Source organism: Schistocerca nitens, chromosome 12, assembly GCF_023898315.1.
Source record: "Schistocerca nitens isolate TAMUIC-IGC-003100 chromosome 12, iqSchNite1.1, whole genome shotgun sequence".
Classification (NCBI taxonomy): domain Eukaryota; kingdom Metazoa; phylum Arthropoda; class Insecta; order Orthoptera; family Acrididae; genus Schistocerca; species Schistocerca nitens.
The window spans coordinates 129,774,495-129,798,654 of NC_064625.1; positions in this window are offsets into that span (position 1 = coordinate 129,774,495).

The following is a 24,160-nucleotide window of genomic DNA, read 5'->3' on the forward strand; positions in this document are numbered from 1 at the left end:
TACCTGAATAATTTCTTTTATCTCATCATACATTTCATCAATTTCTTCATCATCTGCAGAGATAGTTGGCATATAAACTTGTACTACTGTAGTAGGCAAGGGTTTCGTGTCTATCTTGGCCACAATAATGCGTTCACTATTCTGTTTGTAGTAGCTTACCCGCAGTCCTATTTTTTTATTCATTTTGTATTTATAACCCTGTATTCACCTGACCAAAAGTCTTGTTCCTCCTGCCACCGAACTTCACTAATTCCCACTATATCTAACTTCAACCTATCCATTTCCCTTTTTAAATTTTCTAACCTACCTGCCTGATTAAGGGATCTGATATTCCACGCTCCAAACCGTAGAATGCCAGTTTTCTTTCTCCTGATAACGGCGTCCTCTTGAGTAGTCCCCACCCGGAAATCCGAATGTTGCCCTTGGCAATGCCATAATTTTTATCTCTTGTTGAATTTCCAGAGTTTGTAAATTTTTAATTCTTTATTTCCTTCCTTTTTCTCTAATGTGCCATGTCCTGTCACGGTCGCCAAACAAAGTGGTTTAAGGTTTTTTGGAGCTCCTGGATAGCTCATTGTTGTTGATACTGAGTCGGAACACTTCATAAGACCTTTCACCTGACGTATTATCTGACGCATTTATCTTTTTTTTTTTTTAAAAAAAAATCTGGTTGCTGCAGTTGATTCTCCTGAAGCAGAGGTCCTACTAATCAGTGCCTCTGAAATCCCATGTGTAGCTGAGGAAAGGCTTGACTTCTTCATTGGAGCAAAAGAAGATAACTCTACTCATATCACGAAAAAGCACATCCACCACTTTCCTTTTACAAACATATATTTCCTCGAATGGGTGTACAGATCATTAGGGTAGAACACTACATGCATCTTGAAGGCTCAACATGACATTCAAGGTTACAATATATTTTATTTGTCACAAAATCATCTTGCTTCTTATTTCCATTCATTGAGAGAGAGTTTGTTGATTATCAAGATGAGCAACAATGTGAAAATGTGAAAGGCCCCATCCACAGCAGGTGAAGCCATCTACTTATCATCACACCTTGCCATTTTCTCGTATTCCACACCTCCCATTTAATGTTGGCACACATGAAAACCAACACCTGTGCACGGTATATGTTCTGCAACTTACTCCCTACTTAATATTATTCTGTCACGATCATCTTTCCTTTCTTCATCCTTGGCACATCTCAGGGTTCAGAAGCAGCCCATATTGATGGCGTGATGGATGCGTCATGTAGGCTTTACTTATACTAACGTGGGACATGCACCTTTCTCATCTACAATGACTCCTTGAGCAGTCTGCAAGCTCTTGACCAGTGTTTCCCTCGCCATCTCTCGGTTACTACTCTCCAGGATTCCCTGTATACCCTCGAACAGTGACCTCCATATGGCCCCTGCGCCATGCTGGGATCCTGACTCGCTGATAGCTTGGGCAAACAGGCTACCAGTAAACTGACTTTTGAGATCGATTTTCCAGTAGCAGACCTCCGATCGATATTATGGTGCCAAATTTTAGATATCTGGAATACAGAATGACTCACTCTGACTTCATCAAACTAACTACAGGTGGTAAATAAGACTACAAATCTGTGGCATTACTCCGTGCAGGCCTCTCGCAAGAACTCTTCCGTCCTTTGCCGGCTCCGCATCGGCCGTACTTGGCTGACTCGTGTTCATCTCCTCTGTTGCATCTCGAGTGCCCGCTGTGGTTCACATTTGATGATGGTCTACATTGTGCTGGACTTTTCTGATCCAGCTGCCCTGCAGCAGATTCAATCCCCCTGACTCACTGCCCCTGATGTTAAGAGACAATACTTCTGTGGCTGACTTAGTTTTATGTTGTATTCATGAAGATGGCTTCTAGCACTCTCTTTAAACGAGGACCATTTAACCTTATCAGTTCATTGAAGGGTTGACAGAACATTGTTGCCACATCTGCCCTGACCGTGCAGCAATAGTCTGGGCTCGGTGGTCCATCCCAGCCATCGCTCTACCTGTTCTTTTACTCTTCCTCCCCGCTCTTGCATCTACATCTACATCTACATCCATACTCCGCAAGCCACCTGACGGTGTGTGGCGGAGGGTACCCTGAGTACCTCTATCGGTTCTCCCTTCTATTCCAGTCTCGTATTGTTTGTGGAAAGAAGGATTGTCGGTATGCTTCTGTGCGGGCTCTAATCTCTCTGATTTTATCCTCATGGTCTCTTCACGAGATATACGTAGGAGGGAGCAATATACTGCTTGACTCTTCGGTGAAGGTATGTTCTCAAAACTTTAACAAAAGCCCGTACCGAGCTACTGAGCGTCTCTCTTGCAGAGTCTTCCACTGGAGTTTATCTATCATCTCCGTAACGCTTTCGTGATTACTAAATGTTTCTGTAACGAAGCGCGCTGCTCTCCATTGGATTTTCTCTATCTCTTCTATGAACCCTATCTGGTACGGATCCCACACTGCTGAGCAGTATTCAAGCAGTGGGCGAACAAGCGTACTGTAACCTACTTCCTTTGCTTTCGGATTGCATTTACTTAGGATTCTTCCAATGAATCTCAGTCTGGCATCTGCTGTACCGACGATCAACTTTATATGATCATTCCATTTTAAATCACTCCTAATACGTACTCCCAGATAATTTATGGAATTAACTGCTTCCAGTTGCTGACCTGCTATCTTGTAGCTAAATGATAAGGGATCTATCTTTCTATGTATTTGCAGCACATTACACTTGTCTACATTGAGATTGAATTGCCAATCCATGCACCATGCATCAATTTGCTGCAGATCCTCCTGCATTTTAGTACAATTTTCCATTGTTACAACCTCTCGATACACCACAGCATCATCTGCAAAAAGCCTCAGTGAATTTCCGATGTCATCCACAAGGTCATTTATGTATATTGTGAATAGCAACGGTCCTATGACACTCCCCTGCGGCACACCTGAAATCACTCTTACTTCGGAAGACTTCTCTCCATTGAGAATGACATGCTGCATTCTGTTATCTAGGAACTCTTCAATCCAATCACACAATTGGTCTGATAGTCCATATGCTCTTACTTTGTTCATTAAACGACTGTGGGGAACTGTATCGAGCACCTTGCGGAAGTCAAGAAACACGGCATCTACCTGGGAACCCGTGTCTATGGCCCTCTGAGTCTCGTGGACGAATAGCGCGAGCTGGATTTCACACGACTGTCTTTTTCGAAACCCATGCTGATGCCTACAGAGTAGATTTCTAGTCTCCAGAAAAGTCATTATATTCGAACATAACACGTGTTCCAAAATTCTACAACTGATCGACGTTAGAGATATAGGTCTATAGTTCTGCACATCTGTTCAACGTCCCTTCTTGAAAACGGGGATGACCTGTGCCCTTTTCCAATCCTTTGGAACGCTACGCTCTTCTAGAGACCTACGGTATACCGCTGCAAGAAGGGGGGCAAGTTCCTTTGCGTACTCTGTGTAAAATCAAACTGGTATCCCATCAGGTCCAGCGGCCTTACCTCTTTTGAGCGATTTTAATTGTATCTCTATCCCTGTGTCGTCTATTTCAATATCTACCACTTTTTCATCTGTACGACAATCAAGATCTGTTCGACTTGTTCATCGTTTGTGCTTCTCTTGCCCTATCCATATTGCTAGTCTTTCCTAGAGTGGGGTACCTCTGGTAAATGGCAGGAAGCAGGGGACATATGCCCCCTCATTAGACTCTGCTTTTGGGGGCTTCTAGCTGCTCCCTGGATGAGGCACCTTGTCTGCCTTTCTTCCTATGTCTCCCTTTCTTCTTTTTTGTCCCTTAGCTAGCCTTTGTTGAGCTTTGGTAGAAATTGGAGTTTCCTTCTCCTGTGTCTTGCGTGGTAGCCATGTAGGATGTTATCTGACCAAGGAAAAAGGAAATGATGAGCTTGTACCTTGGTCCCTTTAATTATCCAATGAATCAGCTGACAAAGAAGTCTGAATCCTTTCCGTGATAAGCTGTTGATAAGGCAGCCACGATGTTAAGTTCCGTACAGTGCATCTGAAAGACAATGAAGTGGTACGAGAAAGCACTCTTTTACTTGGCTTACTTGAGTGTGCTGAATTCAAAAAGAATTTCTGAAATACAAAAGCAGCAGAGGATGCCTCTGATAAAATTACAGTTGGTACTGTTCTACCAGTTGCTGGAAAAACATGTAAAACTATGATCCCACAGACACCAAAAGAAGGAACTCCATTTTGAAAATAAAGAACAACATTATCCATGATTCCTTGGAGCGATGGAGAAAAAGGAGATTCGGAGATTCACCATGGATGTTGTGTAGTCTGTGCTGTTCACTCACCATGAAAAATGACTTGCAGAAAGTGCAATGTTGATTTTTGCATGGTGCCACATTTTGAAAAATATCACACATTAAGAGAATATTAGGTTGTTTTAGTAATTGTATATTTCAAGGAAAGGAAAATAAAAAATGGAAGAAAAAGGTTACAACTCAGCCAGTGGCAGTCCAAAGCCTGTGTCAAAGATGAGGATGGGAAACCACTTAACGAAATTGTACTGAATGTTATGAGCTGGAAGAGAAAGCATGGGGCAGGAAGCAGGTAGAAACATACTGCCCGTTTTTTTTTTAATTTTTTATTTTTTTTTATTTTATTATTTTTTATTTTATTTATTTATTGATTTATTTATTTTTTTGAGGCTCAAATTTAAAATGGAGGAGGAAAGGTCAGATGAAGCAAATAGTTTCGCAGACTATGTATTCAAACTTCTCAGAAATTATTGTGGAACTTTTCATAACACAAGTCAGTTTTTTTTCTGAAAGCCCCTTACCTGGAAATTTTACAGAGTATGCGTAGATTTCTTTTTCCTCCAAGACATTTGTGACACATCTCTTCCCTCTACAGGGAATTTTATGTTCTGTATTTTATATTTTCTTTCCATAACTTGTGTGTTCAAAGCTGATTGGTCATTTGTGTTTAAGTTTGTATGTACTCTAAACCTGATACTATCAACATTCCTGTCTGAGCAATGTAGAACTCCAACAGGTCATTAACAGTTAATCTTGTAAATACCAAATACTGTCATTTTACAAGTGTACATTTTGAAGTGCCTAATCTTGTGTTCAAGAGTGTTGTTAGTGTGAAATGCTGCTTTGAGTCTTGCTTGCTGGAATATGTTACATAACCATTACCCATAAAAGGCAGTTACTTTTTGCTCTAAGGCTACTAAGATGAGACTTGTCTTTTCTTCCACTGTTTCATTTACCTGGGTGTTTGATCTTGTACATTTGTATTGAAACCATTACTTCTGGCTACAATTTGAAGTGTAGCTAACTTATTTTCTACAGCAGCCATCTTTAGTGGAATCTGTAATGCCCTAGTCACACTCACATAAAAGTAAGCCACTGTATGATTTTGTGAGTGGCATGAGTTCGTGTGGATAACTGCTTTAGCAGCTTTTCCTAAAAGTGCTGAATTTATTCTAGCCTCCTTTCCTTGTAATTATGAAATCAAAAAAATTGATCTGGTTATCTACATCGTTCTCTTCTGTAAATTACATTTAATTATGTCCATTGTTCAATGCACATACTATTGCTTTTTTACTCATTTGCACTATGTTTGAGCAAAATAGTCATGGTATCTACATACCTCTTGTAATATGTTACCGTAATCATTAATTGTTAGAAGGAAAGTTGCTCAGCATCTCCACTTTATGGTGAGTAGCAACTTTCCTTTTAATAATATTGTTACATTCAATCCTGGATTTTCCACTGTGCCAGCTGCTGTGGCCAAGCGGTTCTAGGCACTTCAGTCCAGAACTGCGCTGCTGCTACAGTTGCAGGTTCGAATTCTGCCTCAGGCATGGATGTGTGTGATGTCCTTAGGTTAGTTAGGTTTAAGTAGTTCTAAGTCTGGGGTTACTGATGACCACAGATGTTAAGTCCCGTTGTGCTTAGAGCCATTTGAACCATTTTTCCATTGTTTGAGTTTTGCTCATTAGTTGTGTGTTTTCAGAAAAAATCCTGTTTTAAATACTCTTAACAAAAAAGTTGGCAGTCATTCCAGACAGTTAACTCCCCATCGCAACACAGTTGTGCTATATATGTACTTCATCCTGAAAATTAAAATAGTTGCATGATATTATGTGGTCTGTTAATACTATAAACTCATGAATGCCAACAATGCCATTTTCTTGTTGTGTGTCAAGATGCTCCTGATTAGCTCCATCCATTGAAATGTTGGTGTATAGATGTACAATGTCTAGCGAAAAGAACCTGCTAACATTGCTGATGCTATTGGCCAATTTGTATCTTCCTAACAGAATACTGATTATCATAGGTATATAAGTCTTGAATAATATTTTTATTCAACTCCTTACCAATATGGTCTACTGGAATATTAATAAAATTTGTGATAGATATAATTGGTGTGGCTTCTTTGTCTTGGAGAAGTCACAGTGGGAGATACTGCTCTTGAATTCATTATTATGAGGGAGAGTCAAACAAAAACTTTAAATATTGTTTTTAAATTTTCTTATTCAACAAAAGTAGAACACAAGTGTGTCATTTTTGACACAGTCTATGTGTAATTCAACCCACTTTCTCCCATGCACAGGAAGTGCACAGATTAATCTGGAAAAAAATAAAATGAAAAATAAATTATTTTGGTTGTGTGCACAGCCACTCATGTACCTCCCGCTGCACCTCTTCATCAAAATGGAATTTCTTTCCTCTCATCACCTCTTTGGGTGATCCCGACATGTAATCACTCTGTGCAAGATCTGGGGAGTGGAGCAGCTGCGGGAGATTATCAGAGTGCAGGTCATTGACAAGCAGACATATCATGTCTGTATATGTGCGGATGGATATGTGTGTGTACGCGAGTGTATACCTGTCCTTTTTCCCCCCTAAGGTAAGTCTTTCCACTCCTGGGATTGGAATGACTCCTTACCCTCTCCCTTAAAACCCACATCCTTTCGTCTTTCCCTCTCCTTCCCTCTTTCCTGATGAAGCAACTGTTGGTTGTGAAAGCTTGAATTTTGTGTGTGTGTGTGTGTTTGTTTGTGTGTCTATCAACATACCAACACTTTCATCATCTTTGTTTTTAGATATATTTTTCCAACGTGGAGTGTTTCCCTCTATTATATTTATATCGTTTTTCATATTAGGTGCATTGTGCTGCCATCTACTGCCAGGTACTCCATATCAGTGACCTCAGTAGTCATTGTACATTGTGAGAGAGCAGAATGGGGTGCTTTGCGGAACTCATGACTTTGAACGTGGTGGTGGTGGTGGTGGTTAGTGTTTAACGTCCCGTCGACAACGAGGTCATTAGAGACGGAGCGCAAGCTCGGGTTTGGGAAGGATTGGGAAGGAAATCGGCCGTGCCCTTTCAAAGGAACCATCCCGGCATTTGCCTGAAACGATTTAGGGAAATCACGGAAAACCTAAATCAGGATGGCCGGAGACGGGATTGAACCGTCGTCCTCCCGAATGCGAGTCCAGTGTGCTAACCACTGCGCCACCTCGCTCGGTCTTTGAACGTGATCAGGTGATTGGGTTTCACTTGTGTCGTACTTCTGTACGTGAGATTTTCACACTCCTAAACATCCCTAGATCCACTGTTTCCGATGTGATAGTGAAGTGGGACCATGAAGGGACACGTACAGCACAAAAGTGTACAGGCCTACCTTGTCTGTTGACTGAAAGAGACTGCTGACAGTTGTAGAGGGCTGTAATGTGTAATAGGCAGACATCTATCCAGACCATCAATTCCAAACTGCATCAGGATCCACTGCAAGTACTACAACAGTTATGCGGGAGGTGAGAAAACTTGGACTTCATGGTCGAGCAGCTGCTCATAAGCCACACATCGTGCCGGTAAATGCCAAACAACACCTCGCTTGGTGTAAGGAGTGTAAACATTGGACAACTGAATAGTGGAAAAACGTGGAGTGATGAATCATGGTAGACAATATGGAGATCTGATGGCAGGGTGTGGGTATGGCAAATGCCCGGTGAAAGTTATCTGCCAGCGTATGTAGTGCCAATGGTAACATTTGGAGGTGGTGGTGTTATGGTGTAAGGCTTACATTGACGTTTTGAGCACTTTCTTGCATCCTGATGTTGAAGAGCAATTCAAGGATAGCGACTGCATCTTTCAACATGATCGAGCACCTGTTCATAATGCACAGCCTGTTGCAGAGTGGTTACATGACAATAACATCCCTGTACTGGACTGGCCTGCACAGAGTCCTGACCTGAATCCTATAGAACACCTTTTGGATGTTTTGAAACACCATCTTCGTGCTAGGCCTCGCCGACCGCCATCAATACCACTCCTCAGTGCTGCACTCCGTGAAGAATGGACTGCCATTCCGCAAGAAACCTTCCAGCGCCTGATTGAATGTATGCATGCGAGAATAAAAGCTGCCGTCAAGGCTAAGGGTGGGCCAACACCATTATGAATTCCAGCATTACCAATAGAGGGTGCCATGAACTTGTAAGTCATTTTCAGCCAGGTGTCTGTGTACTTTTGATCACATAGTCTACATGCACCACCATACTGGACCTTTATTCACCAATGGATTTCAGTAAGTTTTGTACCTTCACAGCTTGGAAAATGTATGACAGTATGCTGTTCTTTCTCTGTGCGTGTCACAAGCAGGGCAGCCATTTTGAACTGGTATTATCGCTTTTCTGTAGTATGCTGCTCCCCGTAGGGCATGCCTTAAATTACTGGTAACAGTGCAGCCAACTTACAGAAAAATGGCACAAAATGTCAGTTTTTAATTACACTTTTAAGGTTTACATTCAACTCCCCCTCGTACAGTCTTTCTCGTATCCTTCTCTGTAAATAGATTTATTTTTATTTTATTTATTTATTTTCGAGTTCTGTGGATCCTTGGCACAAATGTATTGCTAAGGATGTAGAACGTGTCAGGTTATTACAGTAATAGCCACATGTAGATGATCATGCGGCAACCAATTTAACATATATAAGCAGATACATGAAAAAGGACACCCAAATGTCAAATAATTACACACAAAAATTCAAATAACAACACAGATAATAGTACAGTAATGACATAGATGATTACATAAACAAATTTAAAGTAATTCATCTAAAAAAAAATATTCGACCAACAAATAATATGCTAATCTACATAATCAGTTCTATGCATGAAATCAAACACAAATTCAAGTATTACACATTATCAAAGAATTCCTGTAAAGAATAGAAAGAATTATCCAAAAGATAAAGTTTTAGCGCTGTTATGAATTTAGTAAGATCGCCAATGACTGATTTAATATGGACAGGAAGTTTATTGAACACTTTTATACTTGAATAATGAACTCCTTTCTGTACCATGATGAGATTTTTTAAATCATTGTGAAGATCATGTTTTCTTCTTGTATTATGATCATGGTATGCACTATCCATTTTGTAAATTGCATAATTTTTGTTCACGAACCACATTAGTGACAAGATGTATTGACAAGGCATGGTGAGGGTCCCCAGCTGTTTGAATAAATTTCTGCAGGAAGATCTAGGATGCACTCTACTCATAATCCTGATAACTCTCTTCTGTGCAACAAAGACTTTATTTGATTGTGGTTGATTTCCCCAGAATATGATGCCATACGTCATAAGTGAATGGAAATAATCAACATATACAGTTTTGATTGTTCCCGTGTCACAAACAGATGCAATTGAGCGAATGTCAAATGCTGCTGAATTGAGTCTTTTACATGGGTCAGTGATGTGGACAGACCAGTTTAAACCCAGAAATTTGGAAGATACAATTTTCACTATTTCTTTGTCCCCACATTTTATTTCAACATTTTCCAATTTTTTTGTTTACTGTTTGAAACTGAATGAAATGAGTCTTTTCAAGATTGAGGGACAGACTAATTGCAGTGAATAATTCTAGAACTTCCTGGAATATAGTGATCACAGTGTTCTCTAGACTGCAGTTGGGTGCCTTGTCAATCGTAATGGTTGTATCATCTGCAAATAGGGTGAAGTGTGCTTCTTGGGTCACACACCATGGGAGATCATTTACAAAGATTAAGAAAAGTAAGGGTCCAAGCACTGAGCCCTGAGGCACTCCACATTTTAATCACATTTTAATCACATTGTCTTCGCACTGCCTTGTAATGAAAGTGTAATCTAGTGTTTGGGTCACAACTTCAGCCTACAGCTATCAGTCATATTAAAATACTAAAATGTTACTGTTATATTTGTTTCTGTTTAAAATTACAAGTGTCCTTCCATTGTCAGCTTCAATTGCAATGTTCCTGCCATTCTTTAGTTTTAACACCATATTGTGATGCGCTTTCATCCTTGTTGTGTTCCGCGCAACTTCCTCGCTTAGAATACCCACAGTTTTACTAGTCATATTATTCATTGTCTTCATTGGCAGTTCCCCTAGATTGATTGTCATCTTAGCTGCTGCCATTAAATTTTCATTTACATTTGTCAAAATCCCAGGTCGTAAGCAGCTCTCTGTTCCCTTCTTCAATAGTTCAGTCTCTCTGCTTGTAAACTGAAGTAATTGTTTAATAACTGCTTTGTTGTAAAAATGTTATTTTTCATATTCCTGTTTACATTGTTACCCTTACCCACTTTGCTTGTTAATGAGCTCAACTTCTTTTCATGTTTGCATCTAATCTTCACCTCTTGATGTGACATTGACATGTTATGTATCCCAACATCTCTGTGTACTATTTTGCATTCATCCCTAATCTCCACCCTTAACAGTTTCCTCTCGCCATACTTCCTTGTTGACATGACTGCTCTGCCCTTAAGATCAATAGAAATGTCTTTGAGAACAACATGTTTATATGCACACTTATTGTTAAACCTAAAAGTGCCAGTGCACTTGATGAACTTCAGTGATGCTTTCAAGAATTGGATGGCCTAACCTCTTGCCTGATAGGCCAGTTTGCTGAAATGTTCCAATTCATGTCGCCACAGCTGTGTTGATAATGTGTGAAATAATGACTCCATCCCAGCTGTTTTATGTTCCTTTCCAGTGTTCCATCAAACACTACAGGTTTCGAGTGTGATGCCCATTTTCAAGCATATCTGTGTATAACTGTTACAAGTGCATCTTTGAAAATGTTTAACAGTAGTATACATGTACCTAACAAATGGTGCAGTTCACCTAAATACAAGACTCTTTATTAGATGTGCAGAACAAAAGATAATTAATTCCTATCACATATCTACATCTACATGGCTACTCTACAGCTCACACTGAATTGCCTGGCAGAGGGTTCATTGAATCACCTTCAAAATAATTCTATGTTACTCCACTCTCAAACAGCAGATGGAGAAACAAACACCTATATCTTTCTGCATGAACTCTGATTTCCCTTATTTTGTATGTTGCTCATTTCTCCCTATTTAAGCCAGTGCCAACAAAATATTTTTGTGTTTGGAGGGGAAAGTTAGTGATTGAAATTTCATGAGAAGATTCCACTGCAACAAGAAACGCCTTTGTTTTAATGTGGTCCACCCCAAATCCCGCATCATTTCCGTGACACTCTCTTCCTTTTTCTTGATAATACAAAATGTGTTGCCCTTCTTTGAACTTCCTCATTGTACTCAGTTAGTCCTATCCAGTAAGGATCCCAAACTGTGCAACAGTACTCCAAAAGACGACAGACAAGCATAATGTAGGCAGTCTGTTTACTAGGTCTGTTGCATCTTCCAAGCATTCTGCCAATAAAATGCCGTCTTTGGATCAACTTCTCTACAAAATTTTCTATGTGGTCTTTCCTATTTAAGTTCTTTGTAACACTGGTCTACAAAATTCAACTTTGTAAAATTTTTGAGCACCAAAATAGGTTATCCTTACATATTTCAACCTGCTGAACATGAATCTGGCATATACAGGGTGATTCAAAAAGAATACCACAACTTTAAAAATGTGTATTTAATGAAAGAAACATAATATAACCTTCTGTTATACATCATTACAAAGAGTATTTAAAAAGGTTTTTTTTTTTCACTCAAAAACAAGTTCAGAGATGTTCAATATGGCCCCCTCCAGACACTCGAGCAACATCAACCCGATACTCCAACTCGTTCCACACTCTCTGTAGTATATCAGGCGTAACAGTTTGGATAGCTGCTGTTATTTCTCGTTTCAAATCATCAATGGTGGCTGGGAGAGGTGGCCGAAACACCATATCCTTAACATACCCCCATAAGAAAAAATCACAGGGGGTAAGATCAGGGCTTCTTGAAGGCCAGTGATGAAGTGCTCTGTCACGGGCTGCCTGGCGGCCGATCCATCGCCTCGGGTAGTTGACGTTCAGGTAGTTACGGACAGATAAGTGCCAATGTGGTGGCGCTCCATCCTGCTGAAATATGAATTGTTGTGCTTCTTGTTCGAGCTGAGGGAACAGCCAATTCTCTAACATCTCCAGATACTGTAGTCCAGTTACAGTAGCACCTTCGAAGAAAAAGGGACCAAAAACGTTATTGGCTGAAATGGCACAGAAAACGTTCACCTTAGGCAAGTCACGTTCATACTGAGTTGTTTCCCGTGGATTCTCAGTGCCCCATATACAGACATTGTGACGGTTGACTTTCCCGTTAGTGTGGAAAGTTGCTTCATCACTAAACACAATCTTTGAAACGAAAGATTCATCTGTTTCCATTTGAGCAAGGATAAAATCACAGAAATCGATTCTTTTAATCTTATCAGCTGCAGACAGTGCTTGAACCAATTTCAGACGATAAGGTTTCACAACTAACCTTTTTCGTAGGACTCTCCATACAGTCGATTGTGGAATTTGCAGCTCTCTGCTAGCTCTGCGAGTCGATTTTCCTGGGCTGCGAACAAATGCTTGCTGGATGCGTGCTACATTTTCATCACTCGTTCTCGGCCGTCCAGAACTTTTCCCTTTGCACAAACACCCATTCTCTGTAAACTGTTTATACCAACGTTTAATACACCACCTATCAGGAGGTTTAACACCATACTTCGTTCGAAATGCACGCTGAACAACTGTCGTCGATTCACTTCTGCCGTATTCAATAACACAAAAAGCTTTCTGTTGAGCGGTCGCCATCTTAGCATCAACTGACGCTGACGCCTAGTCAACAGCGCCTCAAGCGAACAAATGTACAACTAAATGAAACTTTATAGCTCCCTTAATTCGCCGACAGATAGTGCTTAGCTCTGCCTTTTGTCGTTGCAGAGTTTTAAATTCCTAAAGTTGTGGTATTCTTTTTGAATCACCCTGTATTTTTCCACAGCACCCACAGTTTTTGTGTAAATTATACTAGTCACTATCAAATTGTATTTGGTTTTTGTGTTACTTATATGATTTCATCTGTAAATGCTAATTTATCAACACAAAAAGCATGAAATGCTAGTGAAATATGTTTTCATACACACCTAAATTATTTTTGGACATTTGCTGCATCTCTTATGTGTGGCACTACTATCCCGCAGTAGCATCCAACAGTAGTCAGCCACCATACTTGTTACACGTTGTCCTGATAATGTTGCTGTACTGTAGATATGATTTGATGAAATCCTTCCTCACATGCATAGGGGACTTGTCCAAGAGCACCAGCAGGAAAAGAATTCAAGTGCAAGTGAAGAACGCCCAGTTTTAATGACACGTTACAACCGAGATTATGCTAAGACTGAAGTAGTTTGTTGACTAACACGTCACTCTTGTCTGCTCTCTAGTTTCCAAAGAAATCAGGACACATTTTTTTGAAAGAATTCTAGCAGTCCAGTTCAAGAGGGCTCAAAGCTGTCACAAAATCCAGATTGTGACTAATCTATCTAATTTGAGGGCCAATAAACACACCTGTCTTCACTGTGACTTCACTCAGCACAGGGAATTTCTGATGCAAGCACATAAAACCAGATACACCTTTGGCCATTGCAACAATGAACGACTTCTTAAGTCCAACTTTTATGTAAAGTGGTGATAACAAAACGTCTTTCAAATTCACCAATGGAATATTTGCTACGTTTTTCCAACCAGGTTCCATTTGTGCACGGGCAGGCCAAATCTGTCGTCATAATGAATCTTCCAATCGTGGCTACCCCATTCTCAAAGAAAACAGAAGCGCTTGGTATACCCAGGCTGTAATCCTGTAAGTATCCCAATTACTCAGAAGTCAGTACAGATTTGCCACTTGGGGCTGTTATATTGAATTTTATTCAACAAAAGTTCCATACTGCTGTATGTTTCCTTCAAAAGAGTGGCATAAGCTACGGAAACAGGTGGATATATGTTGCTACTGTGAAGAAGTACTGATCTGAGGCTAGTTTTGAAGCCATCAAAAAATTCCACAGATACATGTTTCAATCCCATGCCGTAACAGAGTGAGTCTTCCATGTCAAAGAATGGTGTGAAGGCAGCCTGACGATGACAAAAGAAACAAATCCTAATATCTTTGTCTAGTAAATTTCACTGTTTCAGATGAAAAAGTTCAGTTTGTGTCTTAGAAAGATTCAGGTCCATAACAGGGTCATTCAAATCATTTTGTGTCAGGAGATGTGGTGTCATTTCCTTGTAATCAAATCAGAGCTTGCATTCTTTGCATTTGTACTAGATTCGATCTGGGTTTCAGCTTCCATTAACCAAGTCGCTGGAGGAACAGGGACAGGTAAGGAATAACTGTGTGGTACGGGTTGAATAGCTGACTTGATGGAACGATATTTGATTGTCTTTCTGTCCTTGCCCTTCATCCCTGCTATTTTAACAATGCAGAGGTTGTTGTTGTTGTGGTCTTCAGTCCTGAGACTGGTTTGATGCAGCTCTCCATCTACTCTATCCTGTGCAAGCTTCTTCATCTCCCAGTACCTACTGCAACCTACATCCTTCTGAATATGTTTTGTGTATTCATCTCTTGGTCTCCCTCTACGATTTTTACCCTCCACGCTGCCCTCCAATACTAAATTGGTGATCCCTTGATGCCTCAGAACGTGTCCTACCAACCGATCCCTTCTTGTAGTCAAGTTGTGCCACAAACTTCTCTTCTCCCCAGTCCTATTCAATACCTCCTCATTAGTTATGTGATCTACCCAGCTAATCTTCAGCATTCTTCTGTAGCACCACATTTCGAAAGTTTTTATTCTCTTCTTGTCCAAACTAGTAATCGTCCATGTTTCACTTCCATACATGGCTACGCTCCTTACAAATACTTTCAGAAACGACTTCCTGACACTTAAATCTATACTCGATGTTAACAAATTTCTCTTCTTCAGAAACGCTTTCCTTGCCATTGCCAGTCTACATTTGATATCGTCTCTACTTCGACTATCATCAGTTATTTTTCTCCCCAAATAGCAAAACTCCTTTACTACTTTAAGTGTCTCATTTCCTAATCTAATTCCCTCAGCATCACCCGACTTAATTCGACTACATTCAATTATCCTCTTTTTGCATTTGTTGATGTTCATCTTATACCCTCCTTTCATGACACTGTCCATTCCATTCAACTGCTCTTCCAAGTCCTTTGCTGTCTCTGACAGAACTACAATGTCATCAGCGAACCTCAAAGTTTTTATTTCTTCTCCATGGATTTTAATACCTACTCCGAATTTTTCTTTTGTTTCCTTCACTGCTTGCTCAATATACAGATTGAATAACATCGGGGATAGGCTACAACCCTGTCTCCCTCCCTTCCCAACCACTGCTTCTCTTTCATGCCCCTCGACTCTTATAACTGCCATCTGGTTTCTTTACAAATTGTAAATAGCCTTTCGCTCCCTGTATTTTATCCCTGCCACCTTCAGAATTTGAAAGAGAGTATTCCAGTCAACCTTGTCAAAAGCTTTCTCTAAGTCTACAAATGCTAGTAACATAGGTTTGCCTTTCCTTAATCTTTCTTCTAAGATAAGTGGTACGGTCAGTATTGCCTCACGTGTTCCAATATTGCTACAGAATCCAAACTGATCTTCCCCGAGGTCGGCTTCTACCAGTTTTTCCGTTCGTCTGTAAAGAATTCGCGTTAGTATTTTGCAGCTATGACTTATTAAACTGATAGTTCAGTAATTTTCACATCTGTCAACACCTGCTTTCTTTGGGATTGGAATTATTATATTCTTCTTGAAGTCTGAGGGTATTTCGCCTGTCTCGTACATCTTGCTCACCAGATGGTAGAGTTTTGTCAGGACTGGCTCTCCCAAGGCTATCACCTAATGTACTATTATCATTCCACTGGTTAGCTTACATAACGTGTGTGACAATCGGCCACACTCTGATTCTCGTGTGGTGGCATGTAGCAATCAATGTACTGCTTGTCGAAGAGTGTGGCTACTACATATGTGATACTTGACAAAATACGACAATAATGCCAGTACTGAGCAAGATAGCACAGTGGTTAGCACACTGGACTTGTATTCACTAGGATGATGGTTCAAATCTGCTTCCTGCCGTCCAGGTTTATATTTTTCATGATTTCAGTAAGTCAATTAAGGCAAATGCCAAGATGCTTCCTTTGAAAGGCACAGCCTGCTTTCTTTTCCATCCTTCCTAACCTCAGCTCGTGTTCCACCTCTAGTGACTTAGTTGTCGATGGGTTGTGAAACACTAATCTCCTCGTCCTCCAATAATGTTAATACACTGTACAAACATACGAGGTGTGGCTAGAAAAAAACCGGACTAGTACTGGTGAAACAATAAAACGAATGCAATAAGGCTGAAAGTCGCGTGGCCTGTCACGTGACTCTCGCTCCGCCTACTGCTCAAGTTTCATCTGCCTCCTGCACTCAGTCTGCCCGTGGCGTCTGTTTTAAGTAGTTGACGTTTTGTCTGTGCGTCGGAAAATGTTGAGTGTACAGAAAGAACAGCGTGTTAACATCAAATTTTGTTTCAAACTAGGAAAATCTGCAAGTGAAACGTTTGTAATGTTACAACAAGTGTACGACGATGATTGTTTATCGCGAACACAAGTGTTTGAGTGGTTTAAACGATTTAAAGATGGTCGCGAAGACACCAGTGATGACACTCGCACTGGCAGACCATTGTCAGCAAAAACTGATGCAAACATTGAAAAAATCGGTAAACTTGTTCGACAAGATCGCCGTTTAACAATCAGAGCAGTGTCTGAGTTAACAGGAGTTGACAAGGAAAGTGTTAGGCAGATTCTTCATGAAAGTTTCAACATGAACAAAGTGTGTTCAAAAATGGTTCCAAAGTGTCTCACAATTGAACAGAAGGAACGCCGAAGAATGATTTGTTCTGACATCCTGGAAACTCCTGTTAACTCAGACACTGCTCTGATTGTTAAACGGTGATCTCGTCGAACAAGTTTACCGATTTTTTCAATGTTTGCATCAGTTTTTGCTGACAATGGTCTGCCAGTGCGAGTGTCATCACTGGTGTCTTCGTGGCCATCTTTAAATCGTTTAAACAACTCAAACACTTGTGTTCGCGATAAACAATCATCGCCATACACTTGTAACATTACAAACGTTTCACTTGCAGATTTTCCTAGTTTGAAACAAAATTTGATGTTAACACGCTGTTCTTTCTGTACACTCAACATTTTCCGACACACAGATAAAACGTCAACTACTTAAAACAGACGCCACGGGCAGACTGAGTGCAGGAGGCAGATGAAACTCGAGCAGTAGGCGGAGCGAGAGTCACGTGACAGGCCACGTGACTTTCAGCCTTATTGCATTCGTTTTATTGTTTCACCAGTACTAGTCCGGTTTTTTTCTAGCCACACCTCGTAATACTGTGCCATTGTTTTTAATGTGTAACTGTTGACCATGATGAATTACACATGCAGAATACGCCGATACAGCATTATCATATGGTGAAGCCCGGTGCAATGGGAGAGCTCCAGACACATTTGCACTCCCTCTGTGCTACGGTATACCGGTGGGCCTCGGAGATGGGTACATTCACTGTCAGCATGGCTGACTGGCACTCCACAGCAGTGCTTCACATGGCACTCCTTGGCTGTGCTTCACACCCAAGTTTGTAGAGACTCTACTACTTGCAGTGGAAGAGAACGTGAAGACAAGTGCCAGAAACACAGCAGGTAGACTGAGTTTGGCCCACCTAACTGTCTGATGTGTTCTGCATGAGCAGCAGCTACACCTGTACCACCCCCCAGATGATACAGGCAATACAGTCACAGGGTTTTGCATCAGAGCCCAATTCTGCAGTCAGTTCATGCACTGTTGTGCGGGTCATTCCATAGTGTCAGCATGGGGTCTCTGAAGATGTACCACTGCATGCTTGTCAAACCCTGTGGTTCCGGCACAGTAGCGAACCACTCATTTTTTATGTGCAGTCTGGCATCCTCTGAATCAGCGATTTTAGCAGCAGTGTTTAGGTTCAAGTGTTTCAAATGGCTCTAAGCACTATGGGACTTAACATCTGAGGTCATCAGTCCCCGAGACTTAGAACTACTTAAACCTAACTAACCTAAGGACATCACAAACATCCATGCCCGAGGCAGGATTTGAACCTGCGACCATAGCAGCAGCACAGTTCCGCACTGAAGCACCTAGAACCGCTCTGCCACGGTGGCTGGCCAGTGTTTATGTCTCGGTGGCCCGATTGCTTAGTTCTCCTGACTGGAACCCTCTAGACTACTATCCATGGGGTCACACAAAAAATCCTTGATTCGTGAGACTGTTGTATCTAGCTACTGATGCAAATAATGTAGGAGGACCACCGATTGGCTATGGTATGTACCAGAATGTGCCACAGAGGTACTGTATATGTGCTGACATTGATGGTTGTCCCATTGAGTCCTACTTGTAAGTGGACCCAGACAACTAGCAGCAGCAGTTGTAGAGCAATGTGTGTTGTGGTTTTTTGTGGTACGTTTCCAGATATGAGCTCATGTGCTAAACTTAAGCATATTTGTTCCCACTACAAGTCCTCCAAGTCCAAACAATTAAAAACGCTCATAAGGGGAAAGGCCACTGGACCTGATGGGATACCAGTTTGATTTTACCCAGAGTACGCCAAGGAAGTTGTGCCCCTTCTTGCAGCAGTATACCGTAGGTCTCTAGAAGAGCGTAGCGTTCCAAAGGATTGGAAAAGGGCACAGGTCATCCCCGTTTTCAAGAAGGGACGTCAAACAGATGTGCAGAACTACAGACCTGTATCTCTAACGTCGATCAGTTGTAGAATTTTGGAACACGTATTATGTTCGTGTATAATTACTGTTCTGGAGACTAGAAATCTACTCTGTAGGAATCAGCATGGGTTTCGAAAAAGATGATCGTGTGAAACCCAGCTCGCACTATTCGTCCGCAAGACTCACAGGGCCACAGACACGGGTTCCCAGATAGATGCCATGTTTCTTGACTTCCACAAGGCGTTCGATACAGTTCCCCACAGTAGTTTAATGAACAAAGTAAGAGCATATGGACTATCAGACCAATTGTGTGATTGGATTGAAGAGTTCCTAGATAACAGAATGCAGCATGTCATTCTCAATGGGGAGAAGTCTTCCGAAGTAAGAGTGATTTCAGGTGTACCGCAGGGGAGTGTCGTAGGACCGTTGCTATTCACTCGTATATAAATGACCTTGTGGATGACATCGGAAGTTCACTGAGGCTTTTTGCGGTTGATGCCGTGGTATATCGAGAGGTTGTAACAATGGAAAATTGTACTGAAATGCAGGAGGATCTGCAATGAATTGACGCATGGTGCATGGAATGGCAATTGAATCTCAATGTAGACAAGTGTAATGTGCCGCGAATACATAGAAAGAAAGATCCTTTATCATTTAGATACAATATAGCAGGTCAGAAACTGGAAGCAGTTAATTCCGTAAATTATCTGGGAGTAGGCATTAGGAGTGATTTAAAATGGAATGACCATATAAAATTAATCGTCGGTAAAGCAGATGCCAGACTGAGATTCATTGGAAGAATCCTAAGGAAATGCAGTCCGAAAACAAAAGGAAGTAGGTTACAGTACACTTGTTCGCCCACTGCTTGAATACTGCTCAGCAGTGTGGCATCCGTACCAGATAGGGTTGATACAAGAGATAGAGAAGATCCAACAGAGAGCATCATGCTTTGTTACAGGATCATTTAGTAATCGCGAAAGCGTTACGGAGATGATAGATAAACTCCAGTGGAAGACTCTGCAAGAGATACACTCAGTAGCAGAGGGGGTCGGGAGGAGATATCCGGGGAGGGGGTCAGGCAGAGTGGCAGTCAGGAGGGGACAGGGAAAGATGGGGTCGAGATGGGTATAGATGTAGGGAGGGGCAGGTGGAGGAGGAGGACGAGAGGTAGGAGGAGCAGAGGGAGGAGGAGGAAAAGGAGGAGGAGGGGTGAAGAGAGGAGCAGGAAGAAATGTGTACTGAGAGGGGGCAGTAGGAGGTGGGCAGAGAGTGAGGGCGTGAGAAATGGGTAGTTAGATGGGACAGATGGAGATGCGCTCAGATAGGGAATGGAGAAATGGGGTACAGGACGTGAAGGGCAGATAGAGGGCAAGAAAAGATGGGCAGAGACATACCTTCACCGAGGAGTCAAGCAGTATATTGCTCCCTCCTATGTATATCTCACGAAGAGACCATGAGGATAAAATCAGAGAGATCAGAGCCCACACTGAGGCATTCTGACAATTTTTCTTTCCACGAACAATACGAGACTGGAATAGAAGGGAGAACCGATAGAGGTACTCAAGGTGCCCTCCGCCACACACCGTCAGGTGGCTTGCGGAGTATGGATGTAGATGTAGATGTAGATGTGTAAACAGACTTTAGTTACACTCCGTATATGCTGTTTCAAAGCAGAAACATGCAGAGGATCATTCGAAAATGCATCATTGTTGGTATGATCTCTTGTAATAAAACAATGGAAAGCACAAGTTCATCATAGTGGGTAGTGGACAGACGTCTGGAATTCTGAAGTAAAATATAGGTGGTTTACATACTCCTATACCCAGACTTATATTTTTTATTCTCTTTCATTTTATAAAAGATTATGAGACTTTCTTATTAATTTTGTGAACTTGTTGGAGAACATGGACCAATGACTTGCAAGACCCTTTGGGCATCACTGTCTGATTCTATTGCAATTCTGTATTTATAAATTCATTAAAAAATCTCTCTCTCTCTCTTTTTCTTTCTATTTCCATTTCTCTATTTTACATGAAGCACAGAAAATGTAACAGTAATAATGCAGTAAATGAATGATTGTTCTGTCTTTATCTGTAACAGAGTTTAGATGCTCACATAGGAGATTATTCACTTTCTTGTTTGATGCCTCTTTTATTTAATACATTCTAAAAATTCTACTGCTGCATAGGAGTAGTGATCTACCAAGAACGACCTTAGGGTTTTACTAAAAAGTGAGAACAATGAAATAATTTTGATCTTATGTGGAAGACTATATTAGATTTGCAATGGGGCTTTTAAGAGCTGATGTCATTACTGACTGGACATGGAACCTTCCCTTTTACCTGATGATCTATTCATGGATATTTAAGTGTTCATTTACGTATACTAGAGACAGAACTTCTGTTTTACACATATCCATTTTCATACACAAAATCTATGATTTGCACGTCAGATGCAATTGTAAGCTGCCAACAGACAGTGCTGCTGTCATAGATGACGATGTGGAGCACATCCATGAGAGATGCAGCAGGTTGTTTCAGAGCATGCAGCAGCTGTTATGGATACAATGTCTGTTATGCTTTGCAGTGAGTAATATGTCCTGTGTGAATACAAACCACTGCTAATGGTACAGATAGTAAATCCCAGTCTCCTGTGGGACTGATGACCTCAGAAGTTAAGTCCCATAGTGCTCAGAGCCATTTGAACGAACCAGTCTCCTGTGGTATATACTTCTTGTGGTCATTGGTTGTCCAGGGTTCCAAGTCCATTGTTTGTTTAATGTTATCCTAATCTTATGAATAACAAAGCAAAGGTGTGATACTTGTTTACTAGCCTTTCTGCCCACAGCTTCACTTGTATACAAATTCAGCATGTACATTACACATGTCTCCTTCCCCCTCCTTTTGGTCCATCTCCTCTTCCCCCCCCCCCCAGTCTGCATAATACCTCCTCCCTCCAGTCTTCCCATTTCTTCCAACCCCTCTCTCTGTCCCCCACCTCCTCATGCTGCCTCTCTCTTCCTCCCCATATTTCTACCAAATTCTGTCTGCCTCCTCCCTTTGCCCATAACTTCCTACCTTTTCCTGACCATCTACTGTATCCTCCTGCCCTTTATATTGACCTCCTCTTCCTGTCCTCTCTCTCTGCCCATCTCCTCCAGCTCCCTTTCTTTCCCATTTCCTCATTCCCCTCTCAATTCATATCCAACTCCTCCTGCCTTCAGTGTTTCTCCTCCTCACTGTCTCGGTGCTCATCTAATGCTGTTCCCTCTCTATACCCATCTCCTCCTGCCCTCTTTTTGCAATCTCAAATTGCCACATCCATTGCCCCATCGCCTCCTACTCCTCCCCCCCCCCCTGCCCCCAAGGCTCCCTATTCCCATGTAACGTCCCATCTCCTATAGACCCTTCTCTCTGCACATCTCGTCCTGTTCCTGTCCCCCCCCCCCTGTCTCTGCCCACCTGCTCTTACCCCCTCTATATTCCCATCCCCTCCTCCTTTCTCTCTCTGTCCCTCCCCTCCTCCTTATCTGCCTCTATTATCCTCCCCACCTCAATGCTCATTTCCTCCTGGCCTGTCATTGTCCAATTCCTCCTCCCCTGTGTGCCTCTGTCCTCTTACCCCCTCTCTGTGCCTTTCTCTGACTGCCCCCTCTCTTTCCCTATCCCCTCCTCCCAATTTGTTGTTCCATCTCCTCCTCTTCCCACATCTACATCTCTTTCCCTCTCCACCTTTTTGTCCATCTCCTCCTGCCAGCTATTTCTTGACCATCTTCTCCTGTTCCTCTCTCCCCCCCCCCCCCCCATCTGCTTCTATCCCCCCTCTCTCTACCTGTCTGTGCCTACCCCCTCTCTCTGCCTATCTTCTCTTGCCCTCTATCTGCCCTTCACCTTCTGTACCCCATTTCTCCATTCCCTATCTCTGCCCATCTCCATCTGTCCCGTCTAACTACCCATTTCCTCACGCCTTCACTCTCTGCCCACCTCCTACTGCCCCCTCTCAGTTCACATTTCTTCCTGCTCCTCTCTTCACCCCTCCTCCTCCTTTTCCTCCTCCTCCCCCTCCTCCTCCTACCTCTCCTCCTCCTCCACCTGCCCCTCCCTACATCTATACCCATCTCGACCCCATCTTTCCCTGTCCCCTCCTGACTGCCACTCTGCCTGACCCCCTCCCCGGATATCTCCTCCCGACCCCCTCTCTCAACCCCCTCTCTCTGTCCGTCTCCACTTGTTTCTCATTGCACATTTCCTCCTGCCTCTTCTCCCTGTCAATCTTCTCCTGCCCCTCTCTTTGCCATCTTTCTGTCCATCTCCTCACACACTAACTCTCTGTTCACCCCTTCCCCTCCCCCCATCTCACTGCCCTCTCTGTCTCTGCTCATCACCACCAGTCTCCTGTCACTACCCATTTCCTCCTGCCACCTCTACTACCTATTTGATTTTGCCCTCTCTTTCTACTCATCTCTTCCTGCCCCCTCCCTCTGCCCAACTCCTCCTGCCCTCTTTCTCTGCCCGTGTCCTGTTGCATCCTCTCTGCCTGCCCATCTGCCTTCCCTCTTTCCCCATAAGCTAGTCTCCCTCTCTCTTCTGCCTCCTCTCTCCTCCTCCTCTTCCTCTTCTTCTTCCTTCTTACAATGTGCCTCCACACCTCTCTACCAGTCACCCTTCTCTTTGTACCCATTCCCTCCTGCCCCCTCTCTTCTCATCCCCTCCTGCCCCCTCCCTCTGCTCATCCCCTCCTGCCCCTTTCTCTGCTCATCCCCTCCTGCCACCTCTCTCTGCTCATCCCCTCCTGCTCCCTCTCTTCTCATCCTCCCTGCCTCTCTCTCTGCTCATCCCCTCCTGCTCCCTCCCTCTGCTCATCCCCTCCTGCCCCCTTTCCCTGTTCATGCCCTCCTGCCACCTCTCTCTGCTCATCCCCTCCTGCCCCCCCTCTCTCTGTCCATCTCCTCCTGCCCCCTCTTCGTGCCCATCTTGTCCTGCCCCTCTCTACGCCCATCAGCTTCTCCTTGTCCATTTCTCTCTGCCTCTCTTTGCCACTTCACTCTTTGCCCGTCCCTTTCCACCTCCTCTTCCCT